The following is a 19,664-nucleotide window of genomic DNA, read 5'->3' on the forward strand; positions in this document are numbered from 1 at the left end:
GAAAGTGAATCGGAGTTATCTATATCAAGATGTGGGCATGTTTTCTTCTCCTTTGGAGCCTAACATTTAACTGGCTTCCCTCCGTACGCTCAGTCCTGATCCACCTTCCCCCTGGAAAGCAACACTCCAGTGAGCTCAGCTTGTCCTCCCTGCTAAGCTGTGCCAACACTCCCTCCTTGCAAATCTTTTCATATTTTCTATGATTTAAGACTGGGTTTGGCCCCGCTCATGCCTTGAGATGAAGAAGTAATGCACTAATTCGCTATTCCCTCAAGGTATCAGGGAATCATTATCATTAAACATCTAAACTATGCATTCACCCCAGGTAGACCTTGTTGCTTTAAAAGATTTTGGAGACAAGGAAATTGAAAGGGAATACATCTTTAGGTATCAAAGAGTTTTGCAAGCTGCAGCATTGCAGTCTGCCTCCCAGACCTTCTTTTGTTCAGCACTGGTGTTTTGACTCAGTGTGTTGTAAATTTTGGACCCAAATTCACTTTTCCTTCAGTGAAAGCCAGGAAAACCATCACTAATATGTTTTTATCTAGGTGTTGTGTCCATTATTAATGTTTCTCCAACCTGTGTTGCTTCTGGCTCCCACGACGTGGGAATTAGAGTTCTTCCCAACCTCATGGCACCGAGCTTTAGTTTCAGTGCACTGCAGGACATGTGGGATTTTGAAAACTGGACCTACCTGTCTATTTGGAAGAAGTCTCATGGTCAAAGACCTTTGAAACCAGAGCACTCCCTGAGTAACTTGACATGGCTTCACGTGGGCTCCAACAAGGTTTTGGGAAATTGCTCCAAGATCCCTCTGAGAGGGCTAGAAAACTTCTACTACGCTAAACTTCTTTTTTTCCCACATGAAATATACCCATGTCTTGTTCTCATCCATCTTTTCCTGTGCAATGCTCTTTCTTCCACTTCTTTGCTTTTACTGTCTCCAAGAGTGTGTTCAGAGAACAGACGTGGTGTCTAGGTCCACCTTATTTATTGCTCCACCCGTGACTTTGGTTCACTCCGGTTATGGAGATCAATGACATATCATGCCACAGGATTGGGGCTCCTAGATTGGTGGATGGAAAATTTGTTCCACTATTAGCACTGTCCCTGGCACGGCTTTAGTCCAAGCAGACCATCACATTCCCAAACAATCCACGGGTCCAACCTGGGGCGAGTGTGGACCAAGGACCAGGCAGTGTGTAGATATGGATCCTATTTGGGGATGGGGGTATAAAGATAATTTAGTTCTGTGGAAAACTATATTTTTATCTGTTGGCCTTGGGGCTAGAAGACATTTCCTTGGTCCACTTATTCAATAGCATAGGCATGGTCTGAGGACTTTAGTTGGCCAGGTCATCAATAATCTCATGTCCTCTTTGTCTCTGGCTCATGGTGGGGCTGTAAAGCAGATATCCTGCACTCCAGGGAGCTCTCTGCAGCAGACCCAGCAGACGTTTAGCCTTTCTGCAGGCTGGTGTGCACAGGCTGCGGGTCGGGGGCTGTAGTAGCTCAGCAAGGCTGCTGCAGCGAGGCCACGAGTTTCCTAGTGCTGTCATAACCTAAAGTCAAGAGGCCTTGGAGGAAGTAGATTACTGCAAACTTCATGAATACAAGTCAGGGTAGAAAAATGAAATGTTCTCTGGGCCCCCATTGATGAAACGATGTCAGTGTCTCAGCCATTATGAGACCCAAGAGAATCCATGCTCAAAAGAAAGGGCTGGGGAAGACCTGGCTCTGTTTGCTCTGAGAAAACTCAATTTATTCTCTTGCTGCTCCATTGCCTGGAATTTTTCTGTGCCTGGGTCCTGGGTTCACTTGCGTGGGTGGGGGTAATAAAAAGGGGCCATAGGCAGTCGAGACAGAGGTGGCCTCCTGAAGGCAATCAATCTTCGTTAAACAGGCCAGAGCCCAGCAGCTGGGAGATGAGCTAGGAAAGGAGCTATCTCTGAGTAGCACCACATTTAACCCTTCAGCTAGCAGTACAGCAGCTCCCTCGTACCTTTTTTTACTGAAATGAACAATTTGAGATTTATTTCCTCTTTTGTACAGGGCAGTTATGGTGGACTTTTGCACTGGTGAGGGTGGATGGATTGTGGATGATCCTTGTTTGCCTTGAGATGAGGGGTGGAGAACAGGACGAGAGGAAATGGCCTCAAGTTGCGGCAAGGGAGATTTAGGTTGGATATTAGGAAAAATTTCTTTACTGAGAGGGTTGTCAGACATTGGAATAGGCTGCCCAGGGAAGTGGTTGAGTCACCATCCCTGGAGGTATTCAGAAAGCACGGAGACAAGGTACTCCAGAACGTGGTTTAGTGGGCATGGATGATGGTTGGACTCAGTGATCTTGAAGGTCTTTTCCAACCTAAAAGATTCTATGGTTCTACGATTCTATGAATTGGGAGAATGGTTTGAAAGCAGCGGGAAAGCTGGTGGGGGTTTCTCAGCAAGGTTATGCTTGCTGCTAGCACAGGGCACTTTTAGTCTCCTCTCCAGTTGTACATGAATTACAGTCTGCCCTTTGTCTCCTGCGCTCATGGTAAAGCTTCCCTGCGGTTCAACCCCAAGGGAAGCCTGTTTGCTGACCGTCTGAAGGCTCAAGCCCTAGCCATCATCTGTGATGCATATGGGAGAGCTGAGGTTAGCTCTCCTGGGGCACCAGCCATGCTGTGCTCTTGTGGACTTTGCTTAGTTGCAAGGTCTCTGAGAAGGGGCTGATGCCAGGCAGACACTGGGGATTTCCCGGGGCTCTAAGTATTTGCATTTATTGCTGGGTCAACATTACTTTTGCATTTATTGCTGGGCCAAGGTCTGTGTTGAACTGAGCTGCCCTCTATGTTAAGAGATGCTCATGTGGATCTTCCAGGTTTCTTCAGTCTCTCCATGAGCACAGGCACTTCAGTACTATCCAGGTTGCACTGTTGCTGCTTAAATGTTATTTCTGATCTTGCCGTTGATGTACAGACAAATGTTCCCAAGCCTTAGAGATGGCAGCGGTGATATGGAAGAAATAGGCAACGTTTCTCCCAGATTTTAAAAAATTTAATATTTCTTCTTATACAAGAATTGAGTAGCAACAAATGAAACAAGCAGGATCGAGGTTGGAAACTAATGAAAGGATGTAACATTTTCATGCAGCATGTAGTAAACCTGTGGAACTCATTGCCACAGAACATTGGGAATGCTAAAAATTTAAATGGTTTCCAGGGTAAGAAGTTTCATAGAAGAAAGGTTTGTACAGGGTATTGAATGCAAAGACATTTCCAAGATGCAGTCTGTCCGTCAGAAGGTCCCTAATCTATAGGTCGCTGGAGGCTGGAAAGATGGAGGTGTCTCTATGTGCTTGTCCTGCTCTTACACTCTTGTTAAGCATCTGATGTTGGCCATTGTAGGAAGCAAACGCTGCACTAGATGCCCCAAACTAATACTGCAGCTCTTATGTCTTTCTTCATACTTTGCTCGCAACATCTGCTGTCTTTGCATAAATATTTCACTGGCACCAGCTGCAGCTCTCTGGCAGAACGAGAGTCAGCAGGGTAGACTCTCAGCTATCTTAGTTTTCCCAGTGTCTGCAGGATTTTCAGTGTGTCCTCCAGAGAGGCTGGAGTTTTCATCTTCCCTTTTCGAGCTCTGTCTCAGTTTTTGGCGAGGCTTCAGAGGAAGAAGCAGTCTGAAATGCATTACAGGTGCGTGGGTTGCTGAAATTCTGATGCTCCCCTTTCATTTTGTCTCTTATGGACAAGGTAAGTGAAAATGGAAGAGCTATATTGTAGTCACTGTGGGTCACAGTCCAAAGTGAGGAGATGAGATAATGTGACTCATTTTGATTCAGACTACTGCAAAAAATATTGCAAAGGGGGAAAGTGAGGGCTATTCTGTATCTTGTTATTGTCTCTGTGCTGGAGTTTTATACTGTGACCTTCTAACGAATTTTCAGTTTTGTAAATCCTACTTTTAGCAAAACACATTTGGGAAAGGGCAAAAAAGAGGAGATCTGTGAGGTCCCCTAAATATTCTTTGGGACACTTGGATTCAGGAGATGTGTACTGGGTATGATGCACATTTAGGAATAATTTGCCCCCCCCCGCATTAGATCTAATCTTGCACCCTAATATTTACGGGATACATAAAACCTGAAGTGGAGGCGAAAAATCTCATGTATAAGAGTGGCTCTAATTATTTTTAATGATCACTGGCTATTCTTTCTATTTGCATAAGTCAGAATTGCAATCTATGTATAGCTCTCAGCTGCACCTGGCTTGCAGTTGGGGTCCTGTACTAATGTTGTGTTAGGTGGCTGTCATCAAAGCTGTGATAGCACAGGGGCTGGCAAGTAAGCAGGGTCCCCAGCTGTGGGGAGGAGCAAGCCAAACCCACCAGTCTGCCCAAGCCAAACCCACCAGTCTGCCCTGGAGCCGTTTGGCATGCCCAGTCTTCCCGTGCCCTGCTGAGGAGTGGTGGGAGGCCAAGGAAGATGGTGCGACCTCCCACCCTTCGGCCATGCAAGGTATGTGGTCAAACGGGTCTCGACCACGTGGAGAGTTAGATATGTGGCACCCAGTTTTATGTTGCCCCCATTTCTTTCTCTTCCAAAGTAGCAGTCTCAGCCTGGTGGTGTTTCATGACATAAATGGCTTTTATCCCTTTTTTCACCTCTGCTGTCCATTTAATTCCCTGTAGTGCAGCCACAATCACTTCTTTGCGTGGTAGAGTGACACCAAGAGCCATTCCGCAACCCCAGGAAGGGTTGATAACAGAGGACACCCTTTCTCTGTTCAAGAAACATAGACAAGAACGCAAGAAGCCATTTATTCTTTTCTCTCTCAACAACTTCTTTTAATTCTGACAAAATGATCCAGAATAAAGCCGCATTTGGCCACATGCAGGTTGGAGGGAACATTAGTTTGGCTGATGGTTTTGGGGTCCTTTTAGAGCATGTCCTCATCGGTCTTTATGTTAAGGCACCACTACCTTTGCTACTAATAATTTAGTTTCTTGATGCTGTAGACATGCCAGTATCCAGGAAAGCTATTCATTCCTGCATATGGGAGTGCAGCGTCTGTCAGTAACTCGATAGCTGACTTGTAGCCCTCCTTGCCAAGGTAAATTATCTGTAGATCAATCACTTTGAGTTTACTGTTACCTTTAAGTGCTTCCACGGGATCGTCGGGTTGCAGGTGTGTATGTGCAAGTGTGAAATAGAAATGCCAGCCCAGGTGAAAGGTGAGGATTTGCTCCTTCTAAGAGACATCTGGGGTGAATGCAGCTGTGACAGGAATCTGCTGTGCTTTGGGGCTCCCTTTTGCTCCTGGAAAAATTAATGGTGCTGAGCAGAGCTACCCAACCTGGTTATCCGACCACTTGGGCATCCTTTCACTAGTTACACCTCGGCAGGCTGAGCACTGAAGGCTCCTCTTTGCTCACTTTGCAGAGGCACGAGTATCAGAGTTGCTCTTGGGATGCACTAAAAAGCTTTTCCTTTTCTTGCCTTGTAAACTGTAGGTACTCCCATCTGAGAAAAAATTATGGTGGTGATGTTTAGGTAGGTCTTTGCTTGCTTTCTAGAATACAAGGGACTGCACAGCACTGCCCTGTACACTCACTTGCTCCTGCAAGGCCCTTGTACGCTCCTGCTGCCCACGCTTTTCCCTCTGTGATCCCACTCCTAGGTTTGTGATCCCACATCCATTTGTCCTTCCAGACTCATGATCCCATGTGGAAACCGCTGTCCTGCAGACACAGCTCTTGAACACTCCCACTACAAGAGCAAAGAGCTTCCTGCTGAAGACACGAAATCTGCCTTTGCTGCACTATGGGAAGAAAATCCTTTGTTAACTCTTAGCCTGCCATGGTGTCAGCACCAAAGTGCCTAATGGTCTGGGAATGATGCTCCATAGCTCAAAAGCGTAGTGTTTTATCCTGCTTTCTTGTCATTGCCGCCAGGTTAGACATCTCCGAGCAGGCTGCCGTACTTACAATTCATGGGTAGTTAAGCCCAGCCTAACCCATCACCCACCCTAACCAGCTGTAGTGGAAGGGGCTTGATGCCTCCTATCGCGACATAAGCCTGCGGTCAATAAAAGCCCGGAGGGAGCTGGGACAGGGCAGCTGGACAGTGGTGCAACTGTGTCGCATGATGTATTTGCCGTGCTGGCCATCACTAGTGGTTGGGGTAAAGCCCGCTCCAGGGCTTTCCAGGTAAATCTGTGACTGTGCGAAGTTCAGTGGGTATTGTCCATGAAAGCAAGGATACTAATTGCTAGGGTGCTAATTACCAATTTGTGGGATTGCATGTAGTCCAGTGACTCCCAATGCAACACCTCTGAACCATGAAGGGTTTTGTTCCCTGTCCCCCTTCAGATGAAGAAGATGCTAATTTCTTCTATGCCTGTCCTCAAAATTGTGTAAACTGCTGGAACTTACCTAAAACTTAGCTGAGACACAGACTTTTTTAAAAGTCTGTTCTAAATAATGAAAAATATGATCAAATTACACATGGCTTGTATCTGAGGCAACTTGACAGTGCATCTTCCTGCCTTCCAGCCTTGGACTGCTGATAGTTAATTTTAAGCTGAAAGGTCTATTTTTGAGTGACCAGGCATGCTGCATTCATTTCAATCTCTGCTCATGATGGAGACAGCTTCTCCTTCACTCACCATTCATTTTGAGATCTTGATGAATAAGGTCAAACTGTCAGATCTTTCACTAATATTTGGGGGGAATTTGGTCATCTTAGTGATTGGTCCATATCTGGCTGGAGGTGTTTAGAAGTTGGTTCTTTGTTTTCAATGAACTCAGGAAAGTACTTTCAAGCAAGCCACGATCTACTGCGTATTTTATCCCCTACTCTTCTGATCTGTCAGTTGCTGTCATTTTTAAGACCCATGGATCTTCGTGGGTGGTGACCACTGGGAATTGAAAGACAGTGACTTTCTGGACTTGAAGCATCTTGCAAGATTGGGACAAGCATTTGTATCTGAGTTAGAGAAGGTCTTACTTCTTTTTCTACCAAGTGTGTCCGCGTTGCCTTGCTGAAGACTGGATGAACAGAGTAGGTGCATACCATAACCACATCCTCGTCTGGTGAAAACCACCCAGCTGCTTTAGATTAGATGTCCCTAACGGAGAGCACACCACCAGGAAACACAAAATGCTGCCATCACATGAGGAAACATCATGTTACGCTCCCCGCATAGCTGTCCCTGTGTAGTCTTGGCACTTACCACCTCTTCACTGCCGTGTTTCCAGTTTCTAACATCTGCCGTGTATCCGATTGCCTGACATGAGAGTGAACTGGGCTACCAAACAGTGCCAGTAATTGAAATGGGATGTGTGACCAGTATAACAGAGACTCCAGCCCAGCTTTCCCAGTCCCATCTTGCTGTGCTATCCTGATGGCAAGGGAATATATCCCCACAGGGTATTTCCCTGTACCTCTTGCAGAGCATTCAGCTGCAGCCAGTGAAATGTGTTCTGTATTATTTCCAAGGGGTAGGCATGGGGGAGGTTTCTGTTTCTTCTGATCAGGCTTAATTTCATTTATATAGTAACTTCTTGTTTAGAGGACTTTTTTTTTAATCTCAAGGCATTTTCTCTGGCCAGCATAGGCACATATGCCTTCCACATTGTGGGATTTAACTGAACAAGTGGTTCCTAATTCATCTGGAATTTAATAAGGGGTATTTCCCCTCCATGGTATTGGGACATTTAGGCCAAGACACTTACAGACCCTCCCTGGCTGTTGATTTCTCTAAAATTTGGCTTGGAATTTTGTAGGGAAGATGGCAAAAAACCAAAGATACAGGTATACAAATAGACTGACCATAATTGCTTTGTTCCCACAGGTAGATCATTCTGAGAGTGTTTTCAAAGATTGTGGTACTGAGGAAAGACTCGGAGCCCTTTAGCAACAGCAGAAAGGGATGGATGAGACATATGAAGACGTCTTTGCAGATGTCTCTAACAGAAAGGAAAGGGATGGTCCCTTCAGCTCCGGGTGACACTGCAAGAGAAGGGCAGAGGTTGGATGGGGAGGGAAATGCAAGATTGCCTGTGGGAAGGGCGGGATCATGCTGGGATAGGAACTATAGAGCATCCTGACAGCTTCTAGGCAGCATGTGGGTACATCCAGAGAGACATATGCCTATCTGGAGATCTGGCTTAGCATCACGAGAGATAAATGTCCTCTTCTTCCCCACAGTAAAGTCAGCAGCACCAAGAGATGCTCCACATTGGCACTCCAGGTAATTCGTTGGAGGCCCATTCAGGCCGGTGGCCCTTCACACTTGTCATCTCTCACCTTTCCAGCGAAAGGAGTGCTTGTGGTGACACTGGTTTGAAGGCAGAAACCATTTCATATATGGTTCTAGGGGTCTGCTTTGGTCATTCTTCGTGGTCAGTGCTTGCTGGGTTGGTATCACGGAACACCAGACATGGGAACATCAGTGCCCAAAGGTATGGCCCTCTATATCTGTATAGGGCAAGTCTGGCACCCTATAGGTCTGCCACTGAAAAGAAAGCTTCTTTAGCGGGGTAACTGATGAACCTGATATGCTCTAAGGAGAGAAAGTTTGCATGGGAAGTCTACCCACAAATCTGTGCTGTGTGGTGTTAGCCTAGATCCAGAGGTGACAATCCATCAGAGGGTTTCGCGAGGGTCTGGTTTGACCCAGCATGTACTCTATTGATGTGATAGTGCTTTTGATTTTTCACAACAAGGTGCTGCACAGCCTGCCTGGGTCCAGACAGCATTTAGAGGGAGTAGCAGGGTGAGTTCTCTTCCCTTTTGAGTGGCCTTCCTATCAGATATTGGGGGACCATTCCTCCTTGGTCCATCACCACCTACGTGCGGGTGGTATCTTAGCCACTGGATTCTCCTCACATGGGGCATCAAATACCTGAGAGATGCTAATGGATTTCAGCTTTGAGCAGAGATGAACTGGAAGTCCAGAGAGGAGAGATTTCATAACCCCTTGGCAGCCCCCAGAGCCATGCTACATTTGCTTTAATAGCCTGAGCCTAAGCAGAATGGGTACGAGAAGAAAGTATGTACAGGCTGTGTTTTGTTTGCTGCCTGTTGAAAACATCTCAGCTAGGCTGTGACCTGGCACAGGCTGGAAGTGGTTGATTTGGTTCATGTGCTCCAAACAATGCACGGGGAAGATGTGAGATATTAAAATGTTGAACCTTAGATTTTTGCTGGGTTTTGTTCTGCTTTCAGCCGTCATCTTGACTCACCTCCCTTGCTGTGCGGTTTTGCTGTGGACTGGAAGATGTTTTGTGTTGCCCTGAGACGGGGCTGGCTGTGATTTCCAACATCTGGTGCCTCCAGCCCTCTCTCCCTCAAAAGCAGAGGTCTGGGCAGGGATTACCATGAAATGTGGCAGAGGAATGGTAGACTTTTTGGTGTTGATGATGAGCAAAGTGGGACATGAGCAGTTGAACCTGGTGTATGTTGCTGGCGGGGGGTTATGTGTGTGCTCAGATGCTTCCAGTGGGGACCGTACCCTCATCTGGTGAAACTTGAACATGTGTTGTTTGCAATCAGGATGCACCAGGCCGTGGGTTCTGGGTTGAGTATGCGTTCATTGCACAAATTTGAAGGCAAATGTAGCTGCCCTCCCCATCCTGCAGGGACTGGCTTCTTGGTGAGTCACTTCCCAGCTCTTCTCCAGGGTATATGTGAAGACAGTGAGATGCATGACCCTTCCCACCCCTTCCATACGTATATCCTAGAACAAGAGGAGCCTCTAAGGTCTTGGAGTATTCAGGTGTTTAATATTTTCCTTTTGGGTGTAGGAATGGCAGGGGCTGTGTGCTGCTGAAATGTGTGGTTTGACAGGGAAGATAAATGGACTTGCTGAGCAACATTAAATACAAAAAAGCCCAGGAGCTCCCCTGTTTCTCCCTGCATGTCCAAATTGAGTTTTGAAGTTGTAATTTTAAGCTGGCGTGGGACAGGTATGGATGGAAAGGTTGTCAAGTGCAGGCAGCGTCTGCTGCTCGAGGGGGAAGGAGCTGATGTAAAATGTGATCTCTGTAAATGGGGAGCCCTGGGCTGAGAGACAGCACACCAGCACATGCCTCCTTTCCAAGAAATACACATAAAAAGCTTAAAAAAAACACCCTGCAGAATGAGCAAGGACGGGTGGATGCTGTGCTTAGCAGTGTGTCCTTGAAGCGAATAAGGTATCTTGGGCTGCATTAGTAAGAGGGAAGCCAGCAGGGCCAGGGAAGAGATCCTTCCCTCTGTCTGGCACTTGTGAGATGGCATTTGGAATGCGATGTCCAGTTTGGGGCTCCCCAGTACAGGAAGGTTATTGATATACTGGGGTGGGTCCAGTGGAGGCCACTGAGCTGGTCGTGGGCTGGAGAGCATGATGTATGAGGAGATGCTTGGAGATTTGGGTCTGTTCACCTTGGAGAAGGCGGTCGGTCCTCTGGGGCTCCTTTCCCAACCGAAACGGTGATTTTACAGGTCAGTGACATTTGATCAGTCCTTTGGCTGTGCTGTATTGCCCGTCAGAGCAAGGACGAAGCTCACAGGGCCCCATGCAGAAGATGAGCTGCGTGTCCGTCTTCTCTCCCACCGACTCTTGGAGCGACTTGTGCTAATGGAGCCTAATGGGGCCCCCAGCATACCCAGTGCCCTGGGCAAAAGCCGTCCTTCTCTGCCCTGTAACTGAGTCTCTTACCGGCTCCCAAATATCCAAAATTGTAATTCAGGCCACCAGAGATGATGAGGTTATCTTTAAAATCATGCTTCTTTAAAAACAACACCTCAGAGCATTAGGCTCAGGAGTTTAGATGCTGCAAAGGGAAAAGTGAGAGAGTGCAGTGTGGCTGCTTTCTGAAAGGATCATTTTCATTTATTTGCTTTAAAATTACTGAAGTTTGAAGTATTTTATCAGATATGAGAATTAGTTGGATCATGTTCTTTTTTAAGAAAACCAGAAATGTTTCAAGCTGTGCTCCGTACGCATTTCTTCTGGAAAACTCTAGTTTGCAGGCGGGGAAATTGTGAAATGGCTCAAAATTTTAAATCCTCCCAAGGAACAGGGTGGGATACCGCTAGATAAAGAGACTGTGGACACTGCTTCTGCACATGTGGGGACAACAGTGGTCCACTGGTGCCTTGCTGCTTTCTGCAGGAGCTGTCGCGTGTCACAGCAGCGGCATCTCCACGGACGGTCCTTGTGGCCGCTGCTTATTAAGTTATTAAGATTCAACAGCCGATCGTAAGGATTTTTTGGAAACATGGGCTTCTCTGGTTTTGTTTTAATGAATTAAAGAGAAATAGTGCCCACAGCAACACAACAGACACCTGTGATCCATCCTATGGCGGTGACGTAGGACATGCCAGACTGGAGGATTAGCTGTCAGCGATCCCAGCGCCGCAGGGGTCAGACATGGGGATGGGTTCAGTGGCCTGAACATGTAAATATTTACTGTATTTTCAGGTTCTGGATTATCTCTCCAGGCCTCCAAAAGCCTCTGCGGGAGGGCAGAGGCCTCCCCTAATTCCTGAGACATAACTACAAGACGTGTGCATGTCTCAGCTGCCCCGTGGCACCTCTTAAGGCACGAAATGCCTGGTTTTAGGCAAAGGCACCAAACCCACTGTGTCTTAACAAGTTGTTGGGCATCAGCTGAGCCTAAATAATTGTGTGTATTCCTGTGTGCGTGATCCTGCACTGCCCATGGCCAGTGTGATTTAAAGCAGATGAGCTCATACCTCTTCCTCTCTGCCTAAAAAATAACATTTTTCCCCTTGCATATATACTGGCCTAGGAGCATTTTCTTACTGAAAGGCGTCCTCTCTGCTTGTGCATTGTGTTTTGTTAAACCACGGTAATTTGCTCATGGAGCTAAGCCCTTAATCTCCCCATCTGTGCAACATGTATCTATTTAATGTTATTTGGCTTAAAATACATAACATTTCTGTATATTTAAAGCAGATAATATTGCAGTGCTTGCATAAATGTGGGCAGAGTCAAGGGGAAGTTTTTGGCTGGGTCTCTGCACTTCATTGTCTGGCTGGTACTTATAGGCTTAACTTATAGGTACTTACAGGCTTAACCACAGTCGAGTTCTTTGAAGGCTTTTCTTTGGTTTATTTCCTCTTTTATTTAGTAAATGGTAAAAAGGGAAGAGGCAAATTTTGAACACGTTTTTGACTAACTGCAAATGGCTTGAAATAAATGGCTGCACGTGACTTTATTCTATTACAAAAGCGGGACGGGCAAAATTGCTGCTGAATTATAAGCAAAGGGTCACCCTGCTCTGCAATTACTGTGGTCCCTAATGCACTGAATTGCAAATCATATCCGTTCCTGGAGCGTAATACTATCTGGCTCTGTGTGCCAGACTAAAATGAGCTCATAGAGCAAAACAGTCTGAGAAAACAGCTTTCAGAAGAGATGGGAAAATGGTCTTAATCTCCAACCTGAGTGGGAAAGTAATCAGCCTCAGTTCCTTAACTCTGCAAGGAAGACCTTTGTACAACAGCAAGGGGCAAAGGTACCACTTGCAAATAGTGCTGTATTAACAGCTTCTCTGTGTGTTGCTGTGCTGCTGAAGGATGTTTTCAGGGACTAGGATCCTGTTGGTTTCAGGATGGGAACATCTACGAATGATAGATTTCCCTGTCCTGGACTCAAAAATGTGCATGAAATGGCAAATGGAAATATATCACGTGGACAAAACTTTAAATATTTCAACTCTTCTGATTTTTTCTCCAGCCAAAGTTACATATTTCTTTAACAGCAGAATTTTGCCCAGATTTGTCCTGCTCCCATGATGGAGTGACCCAAACTGAAGAGCAGTCCTGGCAGCAACTAGGCTCCTGAACTGGACTCCTCATTGAAATGGGATGAGTCCAGACCTCACTGCCACAATCTGGCAACATCGATGGTTTCTGCAACCACGATGCATAGCTGTCTCAAGAGCACAAATTCTCTTGAACTTCTCTTTTTTGGCATTTTGCTTCCCATAGGGGCCATCTTTGCTAGGACTCCACTGGGACTGTGCACAGGACTGATGCCCGGCAGGACCTCTTGGACCAAAAAACATTGCATGTTTTCTGCATGACTGTTGGGTTGGAAATTTGGAGCTCAGTCTGCTTCTGTGCTCAGTTATCAAAATGAGGTCATTTTTTCATCCCTGGGAGTATTTTTGCCACCTGCCCACCATGCCTACTTGGACCATATCTCTGAATTGCAATGCAGCTCTGCACCAGTATCCCCAGTTAGTTCTGGGACTGGCAGCAGCGCATCCCAACCTGGCAATTAGTGATGCAGATGTGATGCAGATGTGCTGCTCCTGTTTCTGGAGTCAGTGTCTCTGGATGCTATGCTGTGATTTATCCACTGGTTCAGCGCTACCAGGAGATTTGCCCTCCAGTCCTGCATGGTGTGATATAGATTTGCCTTCATTTTACTGAACACACATGTTTAAGGGTCCCTGGTGATGTACTCTAACAGCTATTTCTGTTTTTTAAAAAGAAAAACCACATTTCCTGTGAGATTTATGTCATTCTAAATTTAGAAAACCTAAAATGTACTGATGGTCAAAAGGAGATCGTTTGCATGGCTTTTCTTTTTCTTTCTTTCTTTTTTTTTTTTAAAGTTGATGAATAGTACAGAGTGGGAACATTTAAAGTTGTTTGCAATATATCTTGTACAGGGCACAGAATGAGGGTCACGCTTTGATAAGTACCGGTGTCACATACCAAACCTCTGCCTCCTTTAACTAATCTGCCTGTGCACGCTTGCTCTGATATCCCGCGGTGAGTGGCTGCGCTTGGTTTCATGCTGGAGATCAAATGCGGCTCATTGCTGCCGACAGTGCAGGGAAGTAGGTTTGGTCATATCTTCTCATTCTTTAATTACTTTTCCAAAGAATGGAAACAATCCCCTTCTCCTCCAAAACCACATCACTGCTTTAAGGGGGGCAGCTGTTGTCTCCGTGGGTACTGGTTCAATCTTTCATGTTGCTACTGGCATTTTTCTTTGCAAAATGAGAAAATCTTAGCATGGTAATAAATAAATGAAAGGGTGAAACGTGTCTGCAGGGAGAGCCAGTTAAAACTGCAGTGATCGGGAGGACCCACTTCATGTAATCCTATTTACACCTGTATGTGTGTATTTTGTTATCTCTAAGCAATGCTCCATGTTTCACCCCCATGTTTTTCATCAAGAGACCTTGGTGTGCATCCAAAGGAAGTTAAATCATCTTTGTTCCACCCCTGGAGAAATCAAGGTGCAGCAAAAGAAGATGGTTTGCCCAAGCCGAGGCGGGGCAGGGGGGTAAAGGTGAGCTCTGCTGTTTCCCAGTGCTTTCCCTCCATCCCTGAGCTATGTTCCAGTGGAGCGGGCACCAAACTGGCTGCAAAACCCGTGGCTGTTGTGACCCAGCAGGAGATGGCCAGGGACAGGAGCTGGTCCTTTCCACCCTCTCCACCCAGCAACCTCTTCATCCCACACTGAAAGTCAGTCTAACCCCTATACCACTTCCCACAGCATCTCATGGTTTCTGCCCTTGAGCCCCTGCCTGTGGCTCTCAGAATCTGCAAGGGGTTGTGGAACAAGGTATATCTCCTGATGAGGTCACTGTGAGCTCGCTATGAGGTCACTGTGTGGTCGCAGTGAGGTCAGGCAGCTCCCTAGGCTTCTCTTCTTTTTAACCTTGGTGCAAGCTCTAGCGTTAAAACTTGGGTCATTTCCAAAAGTACATGGGCTCAGGAAAGCCACCATAATCATAATTTGTCAAAGATCTGTAGAGTTGTCCCATCTTCAGCACCCACATCTGCTCAGCTGTGGACATCTGCCTCTACTGGCCGTGTTATGCTGGTTAGTGAGATAGATTATCACTTCTAGTAAGCTTAAATAATAGGTTTTTGCTGCCCAGACAGTTTTCGACTGAAAACGGTTAAAATTTACTCATGTCGTAGCTCCTGTGAGAGGCTGGGGACAAACAGGAGTGGTGAAAGCAGCTGGAAGTGGTTCAAGGTGACAGCTCTACTAGGTGCTGGTGGAAGAGGATGGGAGCTGACATGTAGCTACCCTCGGCATGGTCACTACAAAAAGGCAGTAACCCTCCTGCCAGCTTCGTTGAGGGTATTGAGTGTCTACAGGGTATTAAGTGCCTCTCTTGCAGAAGTCCTGGGTCGCCTCATGTCTCAGTGCAACCTCATGCTTTGGAGGTGATCCCACAAGGAGCAGACTTGTTCTCTGCAAGGTCAGCTTTTCTCCATTTCTATGTCCCTCTTTGCCTAGCTTTCGTTGGTCCTTCTTGAGAGAGGAGTTGAGAGTGAAATAAGAAAAGGTTTATTTCTGTCCAGGTGCTTCTTAAAAAGTCTGGCTGTGCAGAGGTACAAAGAACCATGAAAGAAGTGACCAAGTCAATGTCCCAGATAGCTAAAGGTATCTCAGGTGTCATTAGATGCCAGTGTGCTTTCATTTGAATCAGGCTCAGCGTGCATGACTCTCAAACAGGTCAAGTCAGTGGAGATGAGTCCCAATGTTTGCAACTGGTTTTGTCCCCATTTGGAGCTATGATATGCCATCAGTGTCCTTGTCCTGGGGAACTATTTCTGCTGAGTTCAATGGACACAGGATCAGGTTAAAGTATGGTGGGCCTTTCTGGAGATGTAGAGCTGCCCTAGGAAGTTGGGGAAAAGCAGTTAGAGAAGGGGAGGGAGAGGCCAAAGCTGTTAAGGACCTTCATGCAAGATGAGCAAAGTGGCAGATAGGAACAGAGGGGAGAGATCTGCAAGGGGTGGTAGCAAAGTGGGAAAGCTCAGCAAGGAAAACAACTGGGAGGCTAATTTTGGTCAAGAGGAAAAGCTATGCCATTGATTTTAGGGCTGGGTTTATCAAATGAGAGCATTTATCTTGATAGGGGAGTGATAAGAACCATCTGGGAACTGTAAATCCTCAAGGCACAACTGGTCTGAACGAGACCTCAAGTAGCATCTTTATTCAAGCTCTTGTTTGCCTCCGAGGACTGTGTCCAGGCTCTCAGGCCCATGAAAGCACTGCTGTGTCTGCACTGGCCCCATCGCTGCTTTCTAGACCTCAGGCTAACGAAGGACAAGGGCATGAAAAACAAGGGCTGGTTTCCTTTCTATAGGTTTTTCAAGGCAGAGGTGGTTGGGGATCAGAAAACACTGCTGAACCTTTCCCAGCTTTTACCTGATGAATTATGTGTGGGTGCCAAGACATTTTGCTAAATATTAAGCCTGAACTTTAGAAAATGGAAAGTCTTTCCTCTCCAGAAAGGTTGGCATTAAGGCAAGTGACGATTGCACATGAATGATCCTCTTTGTTTGCCTTCCCTTACTCTCACTTGATTGCTTTAAAATATTGCTGATTGCTCAAGTAGCTGAGAAGCCTCTCTTGGAAACCTACCAAATATGCTTCAGTGCAGTTTATTTTTATGATTTTCATTTGGCCTGGGTTTGATATTCCCCCCCCCCCCCCTTTTTTTTTGACAATTAAAGAACCAATTTCATTCTTCACCCCTGCCTTATCCTTTTGATGGAACCTGCTTGGCTCTAGGGTTTGGTAACAACACACAGCACCGTTCAGCTCCAGGTGTTCACATCACACCCATCTACTGCCCAACAGCCTAACAGGAAAATACCATGTGGCCTGAGACCAGTTCCTTGGGGAAAGGTGGCCCATCACACAAACAGGTTATGGGCTAAATGAGCCTCATCTCAACAGCCCCAACACTGAGCTGAAGATGCTGGACACCCTTGGTTTCTTCTTGTTGCTCAGGGTGGTCATCTTTGTGGGTTGGGACAAAGGAGCTGAATGTGGACATGGTGCAGGTGCCTGCAGAGATCCCTGAGCTAGTGCCAAGCAAATTAGGCTTGAGAATGGGAAATTTCAGCTGTTCTGCCACCTCAGCTAGCACCTATATGTACCACATAGATCAATCTGGTGTTACAAGTTTATCATAGAATCATTGAACGGTTTGGGTTGGAGGGGACATTTAAAGGTCATGTATCCAAACCCCCTGCAATGAGCAGGGACATCTTCAACTAGATCAGGTTGCTCAGAGCCCCGTCCAACCTGACCTTGAATGTTTCCAGGGATGGGGCATCGACCACCTCTCTGGGCAACCTGGGCCAGGGTTTAACCACCCTCATCATAAAAAATCTCTTCCTTATATCTAGTCTGAATCTACCCTCTTAGTTTAAAACCATTACCCTTTGTCCTATCACAACAGGCCCTATGAAAAAGTCTGTCCCCATCTTTATTACAAGCCCCCTTTATATATTGAAAACCTTCAATAAGGTCTCCCTGGAGCCTTCTCTTCTCCAGGCTGAACCACCCCAACTCTCTCAGCCTGTCCTCATAGGAGAGGTGCTCCAGCCCTCTGATCATCTTCGTGGCCCTCCTCTGGACTCGCTCCAACAGGTCCAAGGCCTTCTGATGTTGGGGGCCCCAGAGCTGAAGGCAGTACTGCAGGGGGGGTCTCACCAGAGCGGAGCAGAGGGGCAGAATCCCCTCCCTCGACCTGCTGGTCACGCTGCTTTTGGTGCAGCCCAGGGTACGGTTGGCTTTCTGGGCTGCGAGCGCACGTTGCTGGGTCATGTCCAGCTTTTCATCCACCAGCACCCCCAAGTCCTTCTCCGCAGGGCTGCTTTCCTTCCTTAGCCTTGCCGTGCTTGAACACCAAACGCATTAATTAAAGCCAGGGTAAGGCACGTGAGTGTTACAGCTCTGCTCTTGTGTTGAGTGCAGACTTGTATATCCAAAGCACTTAACTAGGTCTCTTTAGAGGTGTCATAATTAAATATGAGTTTAAATATGACACTTAGTTGTCATCCCCCTTGATCCCTGCTGTCATAGCCTGGTGGGTTATACAGGCTGGGAGGTCTCTGGCTGCCTGAAGGAACAAGGTCTATCCGATCAAGTTGGTGTGGGGATATCTCTGTTTGAAAAACTTCATACATGCATGATTTTGAGAGAATAAATTGGCTGAGTCTGAGGAGAAAAAAACCATAACTGAGGGAAAGCTCAACACTTTCCATATTGAAAAGGAATCTGCTGTGAATGGTGCAATACGACATTGCACTATGTGTTCACTCTTTACTAGAAAACGGAGAAGCTGACCATGAGGTCTGGACACGTAGGACAGCCTGAATCATCAGAACCATGACTCTTGTTGCAGGTTGTAGATGAGACTGACCTGCATCACGCTGCACGCTGCCTTATTGTCAGTGTCCTGGAGACAACGAAGGGCAAGAGAGCCCATTGGGTTCCTCCTTGCATTTCTACTGAACAGCAAGAAGCCAAATATGCCCAGGAGAAACCCCGACGGACCTCTATTAAAACCACAACTTGGTGGCCTGCCATCACTTCGGGTACCTCCAAATGGCAATTGGAGCTCTGCTCATGCTGGAAATGCATTTGAGCAGCGTGCCACAAACATCTCCCGATTGCCCCGCTACGGGGTTGTGAATAGATTTAATTGCTGAATGCAGATACAATTGCAATTAAGCCTATTCAGCCCTGTAACGAGGCATTCAGGGATTTAGGAGTTTTATATGGTTCAATTAGATTCAATTGTTAAGCCTGAGCCTTATGGAGTGCTCTTCTGAAGTCTGTGATCTGCAGGCAATCCTACTGCTTAAAACTGCGGTGTAATCCTGGAGAGCTTTGGGTAGTGTTTTCAGGCAGGAATGGTCTGAGCGCGAGGAAAAAAATTGTAAGCATATATGGACATGAAGCAGTTAATTCCTGGGATGTTTTGCTGGAGTGGGAAAACATCAGCCTAAGTGTTTTCCCTGCGGGTTCAAGCTGGTGCGGAGGAATGGGAAGAGCTGCACTGCACCTATCCTTACTTTTAAACCTGTGCCTAAACACCTGGAAGCAGGGGCTGATTAATAATTTGAATGTCTTTTAGCAGCCATTTGAGACTCCTCTTATTTATTAATGGGGCTGCAATAGTCCCATAAGCAGTAAAATGTGGAGCCTTGAGGGCACTTTGTACCTCCTGTTCGCCCCCCCATCCCCTTTGGCTTCACTCGGACCTTCAGGGTCAGGATGGGGCTGGGATTCCCCCGCATTTTGCATCTCAAGCCAGTGTGTTTCTGTTCCTGTCTTTCACTCTTCCTTTCTGTTTTTGACCTTTTTGGCCTGTTTATCTCTTGGCCAGAGGATCGCTAGCTGCAGGGATAGATAGGACCTACCAGGGTGAGACCTGGTCTTCATCAGGTCTGGAGTTCCCAGGACCCCATGCTCTGCAAAATAACCGGTGGTATGGGAAGGAGCCCCAGGTGATCCCCTACGTTGAGCAGCAAAACTCCTTGTTGTTTGGAATGTGGGGTCCCTGGTTCTTCCTCTGAGTTTTTTCTGAGCTCAAGTCTCCTCTATTTGTGAGGTACAAGCTCTCGGGGTGTCTGGAGGGGGATCTCACCCTGCTGCTGGGCTGCTGTGAGGTGCAGCTCCTCGGGCTTTGATGGGTGCAGGAGGTGGTTGGAGCTGGGGGTCCCTCTGCTCCCGTAAGGGTGAGATGTCAGATGTGCTCCTGCTACCCTGTTTGGGGCTGATCTCCCTCCCAGTAGCGGGGAGCCTCATCCTCCAGTGTCTCACCCATTCCCAGCCCTGCAAAAAGAGTCTGTCCATCTCACCCAGAGCTTTGCAGTCACC

General features: G+C 46.8%; 1 protein-coding gene across 1 annotated transcript in view; it reads left to right on the forward strand.

Annotated features, from left to right (window-relative positions):
• The first annotated feature begins 3,595 nt into the window (after positions 1 to 3,595).
• The window catches only part of LOC128143461 (collagen alpha-1(VII) chain-like), a 133,465-nt gene continuing 117,396 nt past the window's right edge, over positions 3,596 to 19,664 (forward strand). The window contains exon 1 of the mRNA XM_052790685.1: positions 3,596 to 3,686. The gene's annotated coding sequence lies outside the window, so the exon portion shown is untranslated. The remainder of the gene's footprint in view (positions 3,687 to 19,664) is intronic.

The sequence above is a fragment of the Harpia harpyja genome, chromosome 6 (genome assembly GCF_026419915.1).
Source record: "Harpia harpyja isolate bHarHar1 chromosome 6, bHarHar1 primary haplotype, whole genome shotgun sequence".
Lineage (NCBI taxonomy): Eukaryota > Metazoa > Chordata > Aves > Accipitriformes > Accipitridae > Harpia > Harpia harpyja.